Here is a 13179-nt window from a genome sequence, read left to right on the forward strand (position 1 = left end):
TATCCTTTCCATTAGATTTTTTTCCCATGAGATTTTTAAAAGCAAGTTTTATCATAGTTAAAGTGCTTGTCTAATAATTTCAACATCTGGGTTATTTCTCAATCTGTTTCTATTGATTATTTTCTGTTCGAACTGTGGCCCACAATTTTTTTCTTTTTAAAAAATTATTAATGTTTGATTGTATGCTGGACATTTTATATAAAAAACTGTAGAGACTCACGTAAAAAATATTTACTTCCACTAGAGGGTGCGCCTTCTCTTATGCCAGGCACCAGAGTGGGAGCTGAGCGCACCGACCTGCCATGGACCTCAGGCTGGGCTTTGCTGCAGCTTTGGGTTCATTGACCTTACTTATCACTGGTCTCAAATATCCTGGTGGTTGGATCAGAACTTTCTCTTCAGCAGGTCCTGGGATCTGAGCACTGGTGAGAGTCCAGAAAACTGCCTGTTATTTCAAGCTGAGCCACCAGTTTTGGGGACTGTGAGGAACTTCTCATGCTGTAACACTTGGATACCCGCCTTTTGGGTCACTGGAGAGCTCTTCGCTCCCTGCTTTCTCGACCCTAAGATCTATTTTAGCTCTGATGCTCTGCCCTTGGGTGTTCCGAAGAGGGCATTTCTGCCCCGTGAAGTCCTTACTGCCCTCCCCCAGGCTTTGTTGGGGAAGGCCTTCGTGCTCTGGAGCGCCACTGCTGCCCTGCGTGTTGAGATGCTTCGGTGGACTTATCTCAGCTCTCCTGCCCGCCCAACTCTCTCACTCCACAAACAGCTGCCTTGCACCTCCAGTGGAGGCTCCACGTATTTCAGGGAAGCTCTCACTTCTCCTTCTCTCACCCCTAGTGTGGGACGACCATCCCCGGATGTTAGTATAGACCTGTGAGACAGTGTTCAAAGATGGGAGATACTGGGACTCCTTGGGATTCTAATCTGTCATCCAGACTACAAATGCCCCTTACCGGTTTGGTAGGAGTTTTCTCTTTATCTCATCTGCAGCTGTTCTTCCTTCGGTAGTTCTGCCAGGGATAAAAATCAGTGGTAAATCTCTTCTCTCCTCTAAAATAATACTTTCTGGAATCCAGTTCATTTGGGTTTAAAAAACTGATTTTGTAGCTTATCTAGCTTTTTTGGTAAGAATGGCATTCAGTGGTGACTTTCTGTTTCTGTATGGGAAGTAGATAGAGTGTGTTTCACTTCATTAGAGATCTGCATTCATAAAGTGATTTTTATGATAATTTTTTAGCATAGATTTTAGAAGGTGGATGCTGGGCTAAAATACCTATAGCATTTCATGGTTCTTAATAGAATGTAGCCCTATTTCTTTTTTTAAAAAGGAAGTCACACCAATTTTCAATGAATAAGAATAACCATTTGGCTCTACAAACTTTGAATATTATAATTAATTATATATTTTTAACTTACTGGGCAAAAATATTATCACCAGTTCCGCACCTTTAATTTCACATTGTACAGGATCCAAATCATATGTTGATTTCTTAGCAGGCCCAATCCCTCATGGAGGCTGAGGGAACCCACCAAGCATCAGAATTGTTACCATTTATTGAGTGCCTGTTCTGAGAGAAAGTGGCAATTTAATCCTACAGTTATCCATGGGGAAGGTGTCCTTTGATTACTTCTAGTCCTTACAGAGGAGGAAACAAAAGCTAAGAGATGATGGGACAGGATGAAATCCAAGCTGGCCTAAGTCCAGATCCTCAGTCTGCACCTTTGATGTGATTTTCCTCATATCTGAACCCAACCCAGTGATGGGCAACCTTTTGAGCTTGGTGTGTCAAACTTCGCCAAAAAACTGAGCATGACTCGGGTAGTGTGTCACTTTGAGGAAAAAACTAACTCCAAGACTCTAGTTGCAAATGTTTCATCCTCAGGAGCAGCAAATGTTTCATCCTCAGGAGCAGCAAATGTTTCATCCTCGGCATGCGGCCGTGTGTTATCAGAAATGGCTACGCGTGTCAGTGCTGACACGCGTGTCATAGGTTCGCCATCACTGACCCAACCAGTGTTGTTACTTGTATTAGTCAGCCGTTGCCACCATAAGCTATGCAAACAAGAATCCCTATATGCAGACATACAACATAGCCATTTATTCCCATCGATCTGCCAGTCAGCGGTGGCAGTTCTGCTTCAAAATCCCCCGTAAGTCATGTCTTACTCATTTACTGAAGAAAAGTTGTATTGCAAACCTCTTATTTCCCAGGCTCTCTTCTGGGCTCGGGGAAAACAGCAGTGAACAAAATGGACAACAGTTCTCCCCCATGGAGCTTATAGTCTAGTGGTGGGGAGACAGACAGTAAACAAATAAGTAGAATTCGCAGTATGGAAGGTGCTGATAGTTCCTAATGAGAGAAATAAAGCAGGGGCAGAGGATGGGATGGTTGTCAGGTAGAGATGGGGGTGCTGTTGCAATGTGTTTTCTCTGTCACCCCACTTCTCAGCCATCCGCCAACCCCAGCATCTTCTGTTCATTTTTCTAATGCAGAGCTGTTTAGCTCCCTCTTTGTTTCACTGTCTCCTTTTAAACTGTGCCCTGGGGTGGAGGGTGGGGGTGGGGTGGGGGCAGGACTCACATTTCATAACCAAAGCTGCCTGCCAAAGTATTTTGCTAAAGGAAATATATTTAGTCTGGAGAGAAATAATGTCTCTTCCTTAGGGGCAGGAGCAGCTGCAGTCGGTAGCAGTCTTGAATAACATTTTTCCTCTGTCACTCCTGATTGCACTCTCTTCTTTATTTAAAGTTGGGGATCAGAGGTGAAGATGTGGGAGGAACTAACTAAGGAAAGGAAAGTGATATTTTGGGGGCACCTGCCAGGTGTTGGAATTGGTGCGAGCAGATGCCTTCCCGATAACCCCTGAATTACACATCATTATCCCCATTTTCCATAGGAGAAAACTGAGTCACATGCAGGGAAAATAATCTGCCCCAGACACATAGGTGCAAAATTGATGTGTAGGTGTGTCCTCCTGCTCTCCCCAGCTGCCCTGCTGTTCCTTTGGATTGCATGTGAGAGACACTTAGTTTCCAACTGTTGTGGTGAGACCTGGGATGCTGGCTAGCTTTGTGGTCCTGCTTCTCTCTCCCACTTCCTTGTGAGTCTGTGTGGTGTGGACCACTTTGGCAATGGGAGGAGGGAGTCAGGACTGCAGAAATGAAAGGCTTCCCGGAGCACCAGGCAAATGAATGAATTCCACTCATCTCGTTTGGTTCCTTATGGGATCATCCATCATGATCTAACAACCTGAAACCCAGGGTAGCTGCAGGCATGCTTCCTTCTCAAAGCTAAGAGACAGTGTAATTGATGGCTGGAAAACGGGCTTATTTTTCTGTTACTGTTACCTGGATCATGCCCATTATCCTATATTAAGTACTATATTATAATATAATTTAGACTCCCTTCTACTCCAGTACCGTTTGTTTATGAGAAGCCTTGGTTTTCTTCATCGTTTTATAATTCACTAAGGGGAGCAGACTCTCTGGATGAAATGCAAGCAAATCTCTGTTGAGGGTTCACTGTGCACAATAAAGGGGAGAGGGGTACAGCAACGCTTTGGTTTTGCTCTTGTCCTCAGGAAACTTATCCTCCTATTGTTTCATCTGTTTAGTTTATTTTTATATATTTTCAATATAATATTTGAAACACAGACTATGGACAAGGTATGTAAGTTATAAAGCATATTAATAAAATGAGGATCAATGAAACCATAGCTTACCTTATCCACTAAAATCAACAATACTGCTGTATCTATGTGGGCATGATTACTCTCCCACTGCCCCCCCCTCAATTCCATTCTTATACAAAAATCCACTACCCTGTTAACATTACCTTTTTTTTTGTGATAGCACATTTATCACAAATGTATTATTCACTATATGTATTCAATTTTTGCTCTGTTTTTGATATTCTGTGGTTCCATTGCAATATGTCTAAGTATGGGTTTCTTTTTAATAATCTTGCTTATATATGTTGTGTTTGTTATATCTAAAATTTTTTATATATTACCATTTCTGGAAAATTCTCATCCTGTGTTACTTTAAATACGGCCTCTCATCAATTCTTTCTATTTTTTTCTCATGGGACTCAAATTAGACGTGTACTAGTCTGTCTCTTTCTATCCTCTGTGTAGACACTTCTATGGAGATTAAACCTAGCTTTAATAGAGAGGTTAACCTCTCTATTAAATAGTTAATAGGTTAAACTCTCTTTGAGAGTTTTCATCTACTATTTGTGTTACTTTCTAAAGTGAAATTGCTGAATCATTTAACATTTTATTTGAGCCCGCAACCAGGGCCTATGGCCTGACTGGCATAGGTCAATGCTCAACCACTGAGTCACGCCAGCTGGCTTGTGTTACATTCTAAATATTTTTTTCTGATATATCGTCAAGTTTTAATTCTCTTTTCTGCTATTTTTAAAATATCTCAATTGAGTTTATAACTTTAACAATTATATATTCTATTTCTAAAATTTTTATTTGGTTCTTTTTCAATGACACCTGATCATTTTGATATTCTTTGATTACCTTCTTGTTCTTCTAATTTCATATTTTATTTAAGTATTTTAATCACAATTATTTTATATTATGTATCCATATATCTGGCTGTTTCTGTCTTGTAAATTTATTTATTTTATTGATTTTAGAGAGGAAGAAGAGAGAGAGATTGTTTCACTTATTTATGCATTCACTGGTTGATTCTTCTGTGTGCCCTGACTGGGAATCGATCCCATAACCTTGGCCTATTGGGACTACACTAACCAACTGTGCTACCCAGCGAGGGTGGTTGTTTCTATGTCTTGGTATCTGAAGTCAGTGGGGGTAAAAGTATGTTTATTATTTCTGCTGATTCTCACTCAGGGTGGCTTATTTCCTAATGAGTTTTTAGCCTTTTGCTGTGAGCTGATAGAGGTTTCATCCATGGAAATGCTGAGGGCCTAAGTAGGAGATTCTTTCCAGCAGAGAGGATTTGCATTGGCTTCTGCGGGGAGCCAAGAGAGTCCTTTGTCTTTTTTGAAGAAAACTGACCTAATGTGGAAATCCCCGTTTCCTGTGCCCCGCATTGCCATAGTCACTAATTGGTTGTTACTTTAACAATAATCACTTATTTTTTTCTTTGCCACACACTGTCCTGGATACTCTATTAACACTGTTTCTAACCTTCCCAATAACCTTGAAACCCACTTCACTGATGAGGTAAAGGCTCAGTGAGGTAGGGACTGCTCCTGTTGTCCTGCACTTGCACACAGCCTTACCCATCAGGACCCCTTCCTCCCTCCAGCAGGAACCTCACATGTTGCCTCATCGGCGACTCACCATCCCTGAGTCACAGAACTGATCTTAGGTTCTTGCTCCCTTCCATTTGTTCTAACACTCAATTTAGACCAGCTATTAGACTTTTCATCCCATTTCACAGATGAAGCATTTGAGTGGGCATTTGTGGAGAACAGGCCACAACTTACGGATCAGGGAATTGCTGTTGTTTATATGTGCCCCAAAGATCCATGGAAAGTCCCTTCCTCACGGGGCCTGGCCTGGTCCTCCACGGATCTCAGGCAAACAGTCATTTAGGTGGGATTTTGTTCAGAGCTTGCACTTGGAGTGCTTTCAGTGGCTCACCCTGGGTCTTTGTGAATTTCTCTGTACTCTTATAAGCCACATCTTTGACATCTTATTGACGCATGTCATTTCTGCATCTCATATAAAGAAATCTTCAGGGACTTTATTTCCACCTCTTCGTTGGCAGAACAAGCATTTCCACAAACACCACAAGAACAAGTACTGTCACATGTTTTATTTACTCATTTCCCAAACTAAATAAAAATTGCTTGAGTTCCTACTTTCTGGGTTGGCCAGCAGTTCTGTACTGCCTTCTTGGGGCCTTCCTCTCCTGGGGTTCATGCAAGAATCCCAGGGTTCGAGGACAAGGCCCCAGTTAACATCACACTCACTGGCGAGAAACTGCAAGCTTTTCCTCTAAGACTAAGGTTCTTACATAGTTAGGAAAAGAGGTCTTTACCTCTTGTACTCCCACTAGGGAAAAGCTCTGGTATTTGTCGGCCTGTTATGTCCTTTTCTGCCACAGATGGCGCTGTTGAACACCCATCAGCACCATTGGGCTATGTTTCAATGCAGCCTGATAACTCCTAGAGTAACCCCTCCCTCCCTCAAGTCCACACTTCAGGCACTGTGCTCCCCCAGCTACAGCTCTTTGTGCTTTCTGTTCCTGAGACTCTCCCCTCAGGAGGACCTGTTCCAGATCAGGTTTGCGCATCAGATCCATCCACCAAGGGGCCCATAACTCCCGTGGCTTTTCCAGGCACAGAGGCTTAGGGAGATCAACTAAGGGCTGGGTCATGTTTTATTTAAGTCTCTGAAAGAAAAAAAGAATTAATTGGGTTTCCTCTTCTGGAAAATAGAGATTTACTGTTTTGTGTTTTTGTTTTTGTTTTTTAAAACAACCTTAAAAAACACACCACAAACCAAAAACAATATGCAGTGGGAAAGGAAGGACTAGACCTTAGCTCAACAGAAAGGGAAGTCATCCTTTGTAGCATTTATTTTCTCCTTATTCCTGTTAGTCATAGAACCTCCCAAGCTGGAGCTGAGTATGTGACCATCCAGCTAGAGAGTGCATTTCCTAACTTCTCTCACAGCTATGTGTGGGCATGCAACCAACTTTCAGCCGAGGAGAGGTAAGCAGAAGTGATGCGTGCAAGTTCAGGTCGTCGTCTAAAAGGAAAATGCATGCATTCCATCCTCTCCTCCATCCTCCTACAGGCTGGAATCCGATGGGGGTTCTGGTCAGCCTGCTTCGTTCAGCCAGGAGGATGAGGTAACAGTCTGGAGGAAAGAAGGGCAATCAGAAAGAAGGCACCTGGGCCTGTGGATGGCTGCGAAGGGCAGAAGAACCATGACAGCCCCATTCTGTTTACCTCTGGCCTGATATGTGAAAGAGAAATAGACCCCTACCTTATTTGAGCCGTTTTGTTTTGGGGTCTCTTGTTCTAGCAACTCAGCCACTGTCCTCATACACATCCTCCCTGGTGCGATTGGAGAACGTGTCATCTCTATCTCCCCAGTGAGCCAACCTCTTCAGGTCACAAACGAGGAACTTCATGTACCTCTCTCCACAAAGCAGAAACAAGCAAAGCACAAGTGGGATACTTGACTGCATGTTATTTTTGGGTTCTGAAGCCTGTCTATCGAATGAAAGGCGGAAGAGGAGACAGAGTGTCCTGGCATCGTAATCACAAATGCACAGAAGGCAACATCATGTGGAGAGCTGCCTCGCGTGGTGGGGGAGTGTGGGCTTTGCAGCCAGATACTTCACATCCTGTCTCTACCACGTAGTTGTACAAGTCACTACTTCCTCATCTGAAAGATGGGAATTGCAAAGCATATTTTATGTGCTTGTTATAGGAATTAAACAAGGCAATATATTTAAAGGCCCTAGCACAAAGTTGGTTAAACATTAGGTGCTTAGTGAAAGTACGTCCCCTTCCCATGTCTGGCCTTTTAATCATTGCACCAGGCTGCCTCGGAAAGGCATGTAAGACTCAACGTAATCTGACCCCATTTTGCTTTGTCAGCTTCCCTTGGGCCACCTTCCCTTGTCCATGCCTTTTGTACCGTGACCACTCCCAAGTTCTTTCCCGCCTCTGGGTCTTTGAACTTCCCTTTCTTTCTGCTCACAACCTTGTTTCACTGTGGCGTCCCAGAGAAGCCCTCTTGAGGCCACTGTATCTAAAGCAGCCCCTTGCCCATTGTGACCGGCAGAATACCAACTCCCTACAGAGGTCCACAGCCGAATCCCTACACCTGTGACTATGTTATGGTGCCTGGCAAAAGTGAGTTAAGACTGAAGATGGAATCAAGGTTACTGATCTCCCTGAACTAGGAAGAGTGTACTGGAACATCCGGGTGGGGTGACTGTAATCACAAGACAGAGAAAAAAGTGGAAGCAGGGCAGAGAGATACTGTGCTGCTGCCTTCAAAGGTGGAGGAGGGGCTGTGAGCCAAGGAATGCAGGTGATCTCTAGAGGCTGAGAAAGGCAGGTGATGAATTCTCTCCTGGAGTTTCCAGAAGGAACACAGGCCTGCCAATGCCTTAATTTTAACCCTGCGTGACTCACGTCAGACTTCTGAGCTACAGAGCTGTAAGGTAACGGATGTGTGTTCTTTTCAGCCACTCACCGAGTGGTGATTGTTGCAGCAGCAATAGAAAACGAATACAGTCACATACCAGCCCAGTTTCTAGCAGTCTCTCACACATCACAGCCTGTGATCACCTTTTCTATTTGCTTGTCCATTTGAAGACTCCGGTCAAATGTGTGTTTTATGAAGGCAGAGATGTAGTCTGTCTCATATGCCAGCTCACCTAATAGCATCAGTATTTATTTATTGAGTGAATGCATGGAAAAATGAATGAGACTTCCGGAACTCCTTTTCCCCATCTCTAGGGCTCCTTGTGTTAGCAAGGACATCTAGCATCTCTGGGCGTGCACACGAGACAGACAGGAAACGTGGCAGGGGGTCCTGTGAGAGAGTGGGAGAAGCAGACCAGGAATTACCACTGCTGGCTACCCCAAGTCTTAAGATTCAAGTTCTGTTTGGGAGTGAGCCTGTTTTATAAAGTGATTATTTTCAGCCTACTCTTAATCAGCTGTATGTGTTTAGTGACATCAGGAGGGGAGCCAAGTGCCCCCCACACTGCCTTTTCTCAGGAAAACTCCCCCGGCCGAGACACTCCAAGTTTTAACTACCCGCTATCGTTCTGCCAATTCACGGTGGGCCCCAGCCCTCTGCCATCGCAGGAGTGCGTGCTTGTTTAATTAGGGCGCTGAGTACAGCCTCATCCCGTGGCAGATGTTGCCATGTGTAATATAATAAATAAAAGTCTTTATAGGACCCAGCAGGCAGCGGAGCCTTCAGTTAGCAGATGGCGAAATATTAAACTGGCAGAGCAATAACTTCAGCGCCAGAATCAGCTGGTCCCTGCCCAGATTTGCTCCGGTATGAATCAACTTCATATAGGATGTGTCACTCAGACGCACAGTCGTACCCTCACCTGCCCCCCTCGCTTTCCCTGCTAGCACCATTCTTTCTGGGCATGCCATCACTAAAGCGGCTTCCTGTGGAGTGGAATCTTGTGACCCCATTAGCTGGTTGATGAGAGGAGCTGGCTGGGCTGGACCGTAGGGTTCCTTTATGGGGAAGGAAGTGCAATAAGCCCGGTGGATGTCCTCCAGAGCATTTCTGCTTGGCTTCAAATGAGCCAGCCTGTGTATTACCTCACCCTCAGGTTCTCCTGGTGCAAGAGGATGATCCCACCAACTCCAGGAGTCCTCCTGGTTAGGACCTGGGTGGGGAAATGGCTAAATGAGTCCGGGGACCCCAGCGAATTGGAGAGAACAGGCCTTTTTGGTCTGAAAAGGAATTGACTGACATCTCTACAGTTGCTCAGGAGCTGGAGAGAGGGGCATTAGATGTGCTTACCAAATGCCAGATTATCCCACTCATGTTTATGGAGGGCTCCCTACATTCCAGCCAGGACTCAGGATATTCATCGTAACCCCATCTTCATCGTAACCCCATGAGGCAGTAATAACAAACCTCCCAGCACTTCCTGTGTGTCAGGCCCTGTTCTGGGTACCTTAACCTGCTTAACACTCCCAATATTAACCCTTTGCACTCGCTTGCTTTTTTCTCGATTCCTTTATTCTAATGCTAACCGTGTCAAGTCACACTCGACATCTGAGTGCAAAAGGTTAAACCTTAAAACCGTTTTTCACATGGGAACACCGAGGCTCTGAGAGGTGAAATAATTTGTTCAAGATCACACAGCTAGGAGATGTCATAGCTAGGATGCAACCCAACTCCATCTAAATTTGGAGGTGCTGTTCTTGGCAATTGCACCATCCTCATCTCCGGAGATGCAAAAGGAGGCATTGACAGAAGATGGTGAATATATAGGCAAAGTACCACCCAGAAAACAGGTGGAGAACTGATACCAGGAAGGACAAGGCCCCTGACGTTTGTTGGCATTTGCAGAAATCGACTTGACTACTTTTTGACAGATACTAGAAATACATTTTCTCGTTTAATCCTGAGGCATCTACTTCATAATCTGAATTTACTGATGAGAAAGTTGTGATCCAAAGGATGGCCCAGCTTGCCCAAGGTCGTACAACCAGCAAGGAGAGGGGCCTGGATTGAAACAGAACCTGTCTCTTGCTTTATTCACGCAGTAGCTTTTCAAAAGCTTCTGGGAAGACGACTTTGGAGAGAGAAAGAAATCCAGGAGGTGGAAATGAGGGAAAGGCATTCCAGGCAGAGGGAACGGCATGAGCAAAGCCCTGGCAAGTGTGGGCATGTGTGTGTTTGTGTGTGTGTGTGTGCATGCGAGTGTGTGTGTGCATGTGTGAGTGGAGATAGGGGAAATGAGGCGACTGCTGGAGGGAAGCAGGGGAGCCCTGAATGCCATGCTAACAGAGTGTTGGCTCTTCTTCCCAGGCAACTGCAGGGTGTTGAAGGTTTCTAAGCCAGCATTCGCTGAAGCCCTAACAAGTCCGCTGTTAGGTTTCCACTTCCCTTTTCTCCATTATCTTCTTGGGGAAAGTGACATGGAAGATTGCCCTTCCATCCCGGTCAGGAAGTGAAGGGGAGGGGACGTCCTAAGGGTCAGGCTGTAGGATTTCTTCCAGTCCTGCCATGTAGGGAGCTTTGGAGAGCCTGTGGCCTGGATGAGGGCTGGCTGCTGCAGCTCTTTTTTACCCTCTGACCTCCCAACATCTGGCATCTTTCAGCCTAGTTTTCTCTGTGTTTGGCTTTGCCAGACCACCCAGATCTGCCCCCTTATCTATTGACCCTCAAGCTAATGGGGCAGACCCTCTGGGTCCCATGAACTCCCAGCCTGGACCTCCCCTCTCCAGTCTGTTCCTTGACTTCTAAGCTTAGCCTGAGCAGAAGATGTAACTCTGGAAGTTTGAGGTTGCCAGGGTTCTTGTCCCAGCATAAAGAAGGGTTCAGCAATCTGGAGAAAGGCTGTGTGTAGATTAACTAGAATCCAAAGATGAAAGATAATTTTGAAAGGCATTGGGGGTCAGAGGAGCCTAGCTGAAGGAGCTAAGTTCTAAGTTCTTCTTGTCTCAGGACCCCTTGCTTTTTATTAACACAAATTGTCCTAAGGCAAGGTGGAGAAATACACTTCAAAAGGTAGTGTTTCGTACAGAAGCATTGTCAGAATGGGGAATAGCCTACGGCTGTTCAGGTGTTTGGCCAGTAGGAGGCAATAACATATAGATTAAGATGCCCTGAGCTGTCTGGCAGCAAACAATCATCCTATTCAGGTTTGGGGGAAATGCCTTTAGCCATTCCAACAGGTGATAACATATGTGACTCAGCCCTTGTTGAGTCCCCAAGTTCCATCAACGTTTTGATGAAACTCTTGCAATTATGACATGCTGGAACTGGCTTCCGGCATGAGGTGAGTCTGGAGCTTTCATAAACTTCTTTTGTTTTATGGAACCCCAGCATCGTAGATGTCAGAGTTGATGAACCAGCTCACCCTCATTTTCTTTCAAATCCACTGTCTCTGTGCAAAAAAATTTTTTTTATTGCAACAGCAGTACATGTTCCTGTATAACATGAAGAAGATGCAGAAAATTGTAAATAATGAAATGAGAACTGGTTGCAATCCCACAACCCAAAGACAGCCATGCTGAACATGGGGCCTCTTTCTTTACTGTCACTCATACGGTTCTTCCCATATGCAACACACACACATGCCTGTCCCTGTGAAATGTTTATGTAATTGAAATCATGTTGAATGTATAATTTAGCATTCCCGTTTTCTGCCCTCATAAAATCAGTACCAATTTCTCACACCATTAATCCTCTTTATAAAAATTTATAGATATGGGAAAACACCTCAACTGATATTACAGGGAGAAAAGCAGGATTCTAACTGGTAAGTTCAATAAACTTTCAGTTGTGTTAGATAAACACACATGAGTGCATGAAGGCACACACACTCAAAAACACCACAGAGAATGGAAGAGCATCCTCCAAGATGCTAACAGAAGCTCTGTGGGAGGGGGGTCTCATTTTCTTCTTGGCGTCTTTCTGTAGTTTCCACATTCTCAATAATGAATTTTTATAATGAGAAAATTTTGCATAGTAACAATATTCCAAGGTATGGACACCATTGTTTATTTAATTATTACTTTATTGAGAGCATTTGGGTAATTTCTACATTTTTACATTTATAAATACAGACCCATCTAGCCCCCAACTAGCTTACCGATTTCTTTGCTAGTTTCAATTCTGAGGTTTTTTTTGGTTAATCCTCACCTGTGGATATTTTTCCATGAATTTTTAGAGAGAGTGGAAGAGAGGGGGAGAGTCAGAGAAAGAGAAACATAGATGTGAGAGAGTTGACTGGTTGCCTGCCTCACGAGCCCAGACCAGGGCAGGGGCTCAAGCCTGCAACCGAGGTACATGCTCTTGAATTGAATCGAACCTGGGGCCCTTCAGGCCTCGGGTCGATGCTCTATCCCCTGAGTCAACCCGGCTAGAGCCAATTCCGAAGCTTTGTCTTTGCCAGACTGCCTCCCCCAAGTCTCCTGTCCCCTTTTCCCAGAATGGTGGCAAATCATTCTCCCCGCAACTTTATTGAGATTTGACTGGCAGATTACATTTTGTAAGTTTAACATCATATAACATTACTAGAGGCCCGATGCACGAAATTCGTGTAAGAGTAGGCCTTCGCAGCCACAGCGGCTGCCTGGATAACCTCCCTCGCAGCCGAGGCGGCTGCCTGGATCCCGCGGCTGCAGCCCCAGCTTTGTCTGGAAGGATGTCTGGTCTAATTAGCATATTACGCTTTTATTATAGATATGTGTGCAGTATGGTGATCTGATACAAATGTATATTGTGAAATGATTAGCCCTGGAGGTTAGTTAACACATCCATCACCTCACATGGTTACCTTCCTGTTGTAGGTGGTGGCGGTGGCAGTGGTGAGAACATTTAAGATTTACTCTCTCAGCAATTTTCAAGTATTCAATATGGTATTGTCAACTATAGTCACCATGTCGAATGTTAGATCCCCAAAGCTTATTGTTCATCTTACAACTGAAACGTTTACCCTCTGACCAACATATCCCC

Source organism: Cnephaeus nilssonii, assembly GCF_951640355.1.
Source record: "Cnephaeus nilssonii genome assembly, chromosome: 2".
Classification (NCBI taxonomy): domain Eukaryota; kingdom Metazoa; phylum Chordata; class Mammalia; order Chiroptera; family Vespertilionidae; genus Cnephaeus; species Cnephaeus nilssonii.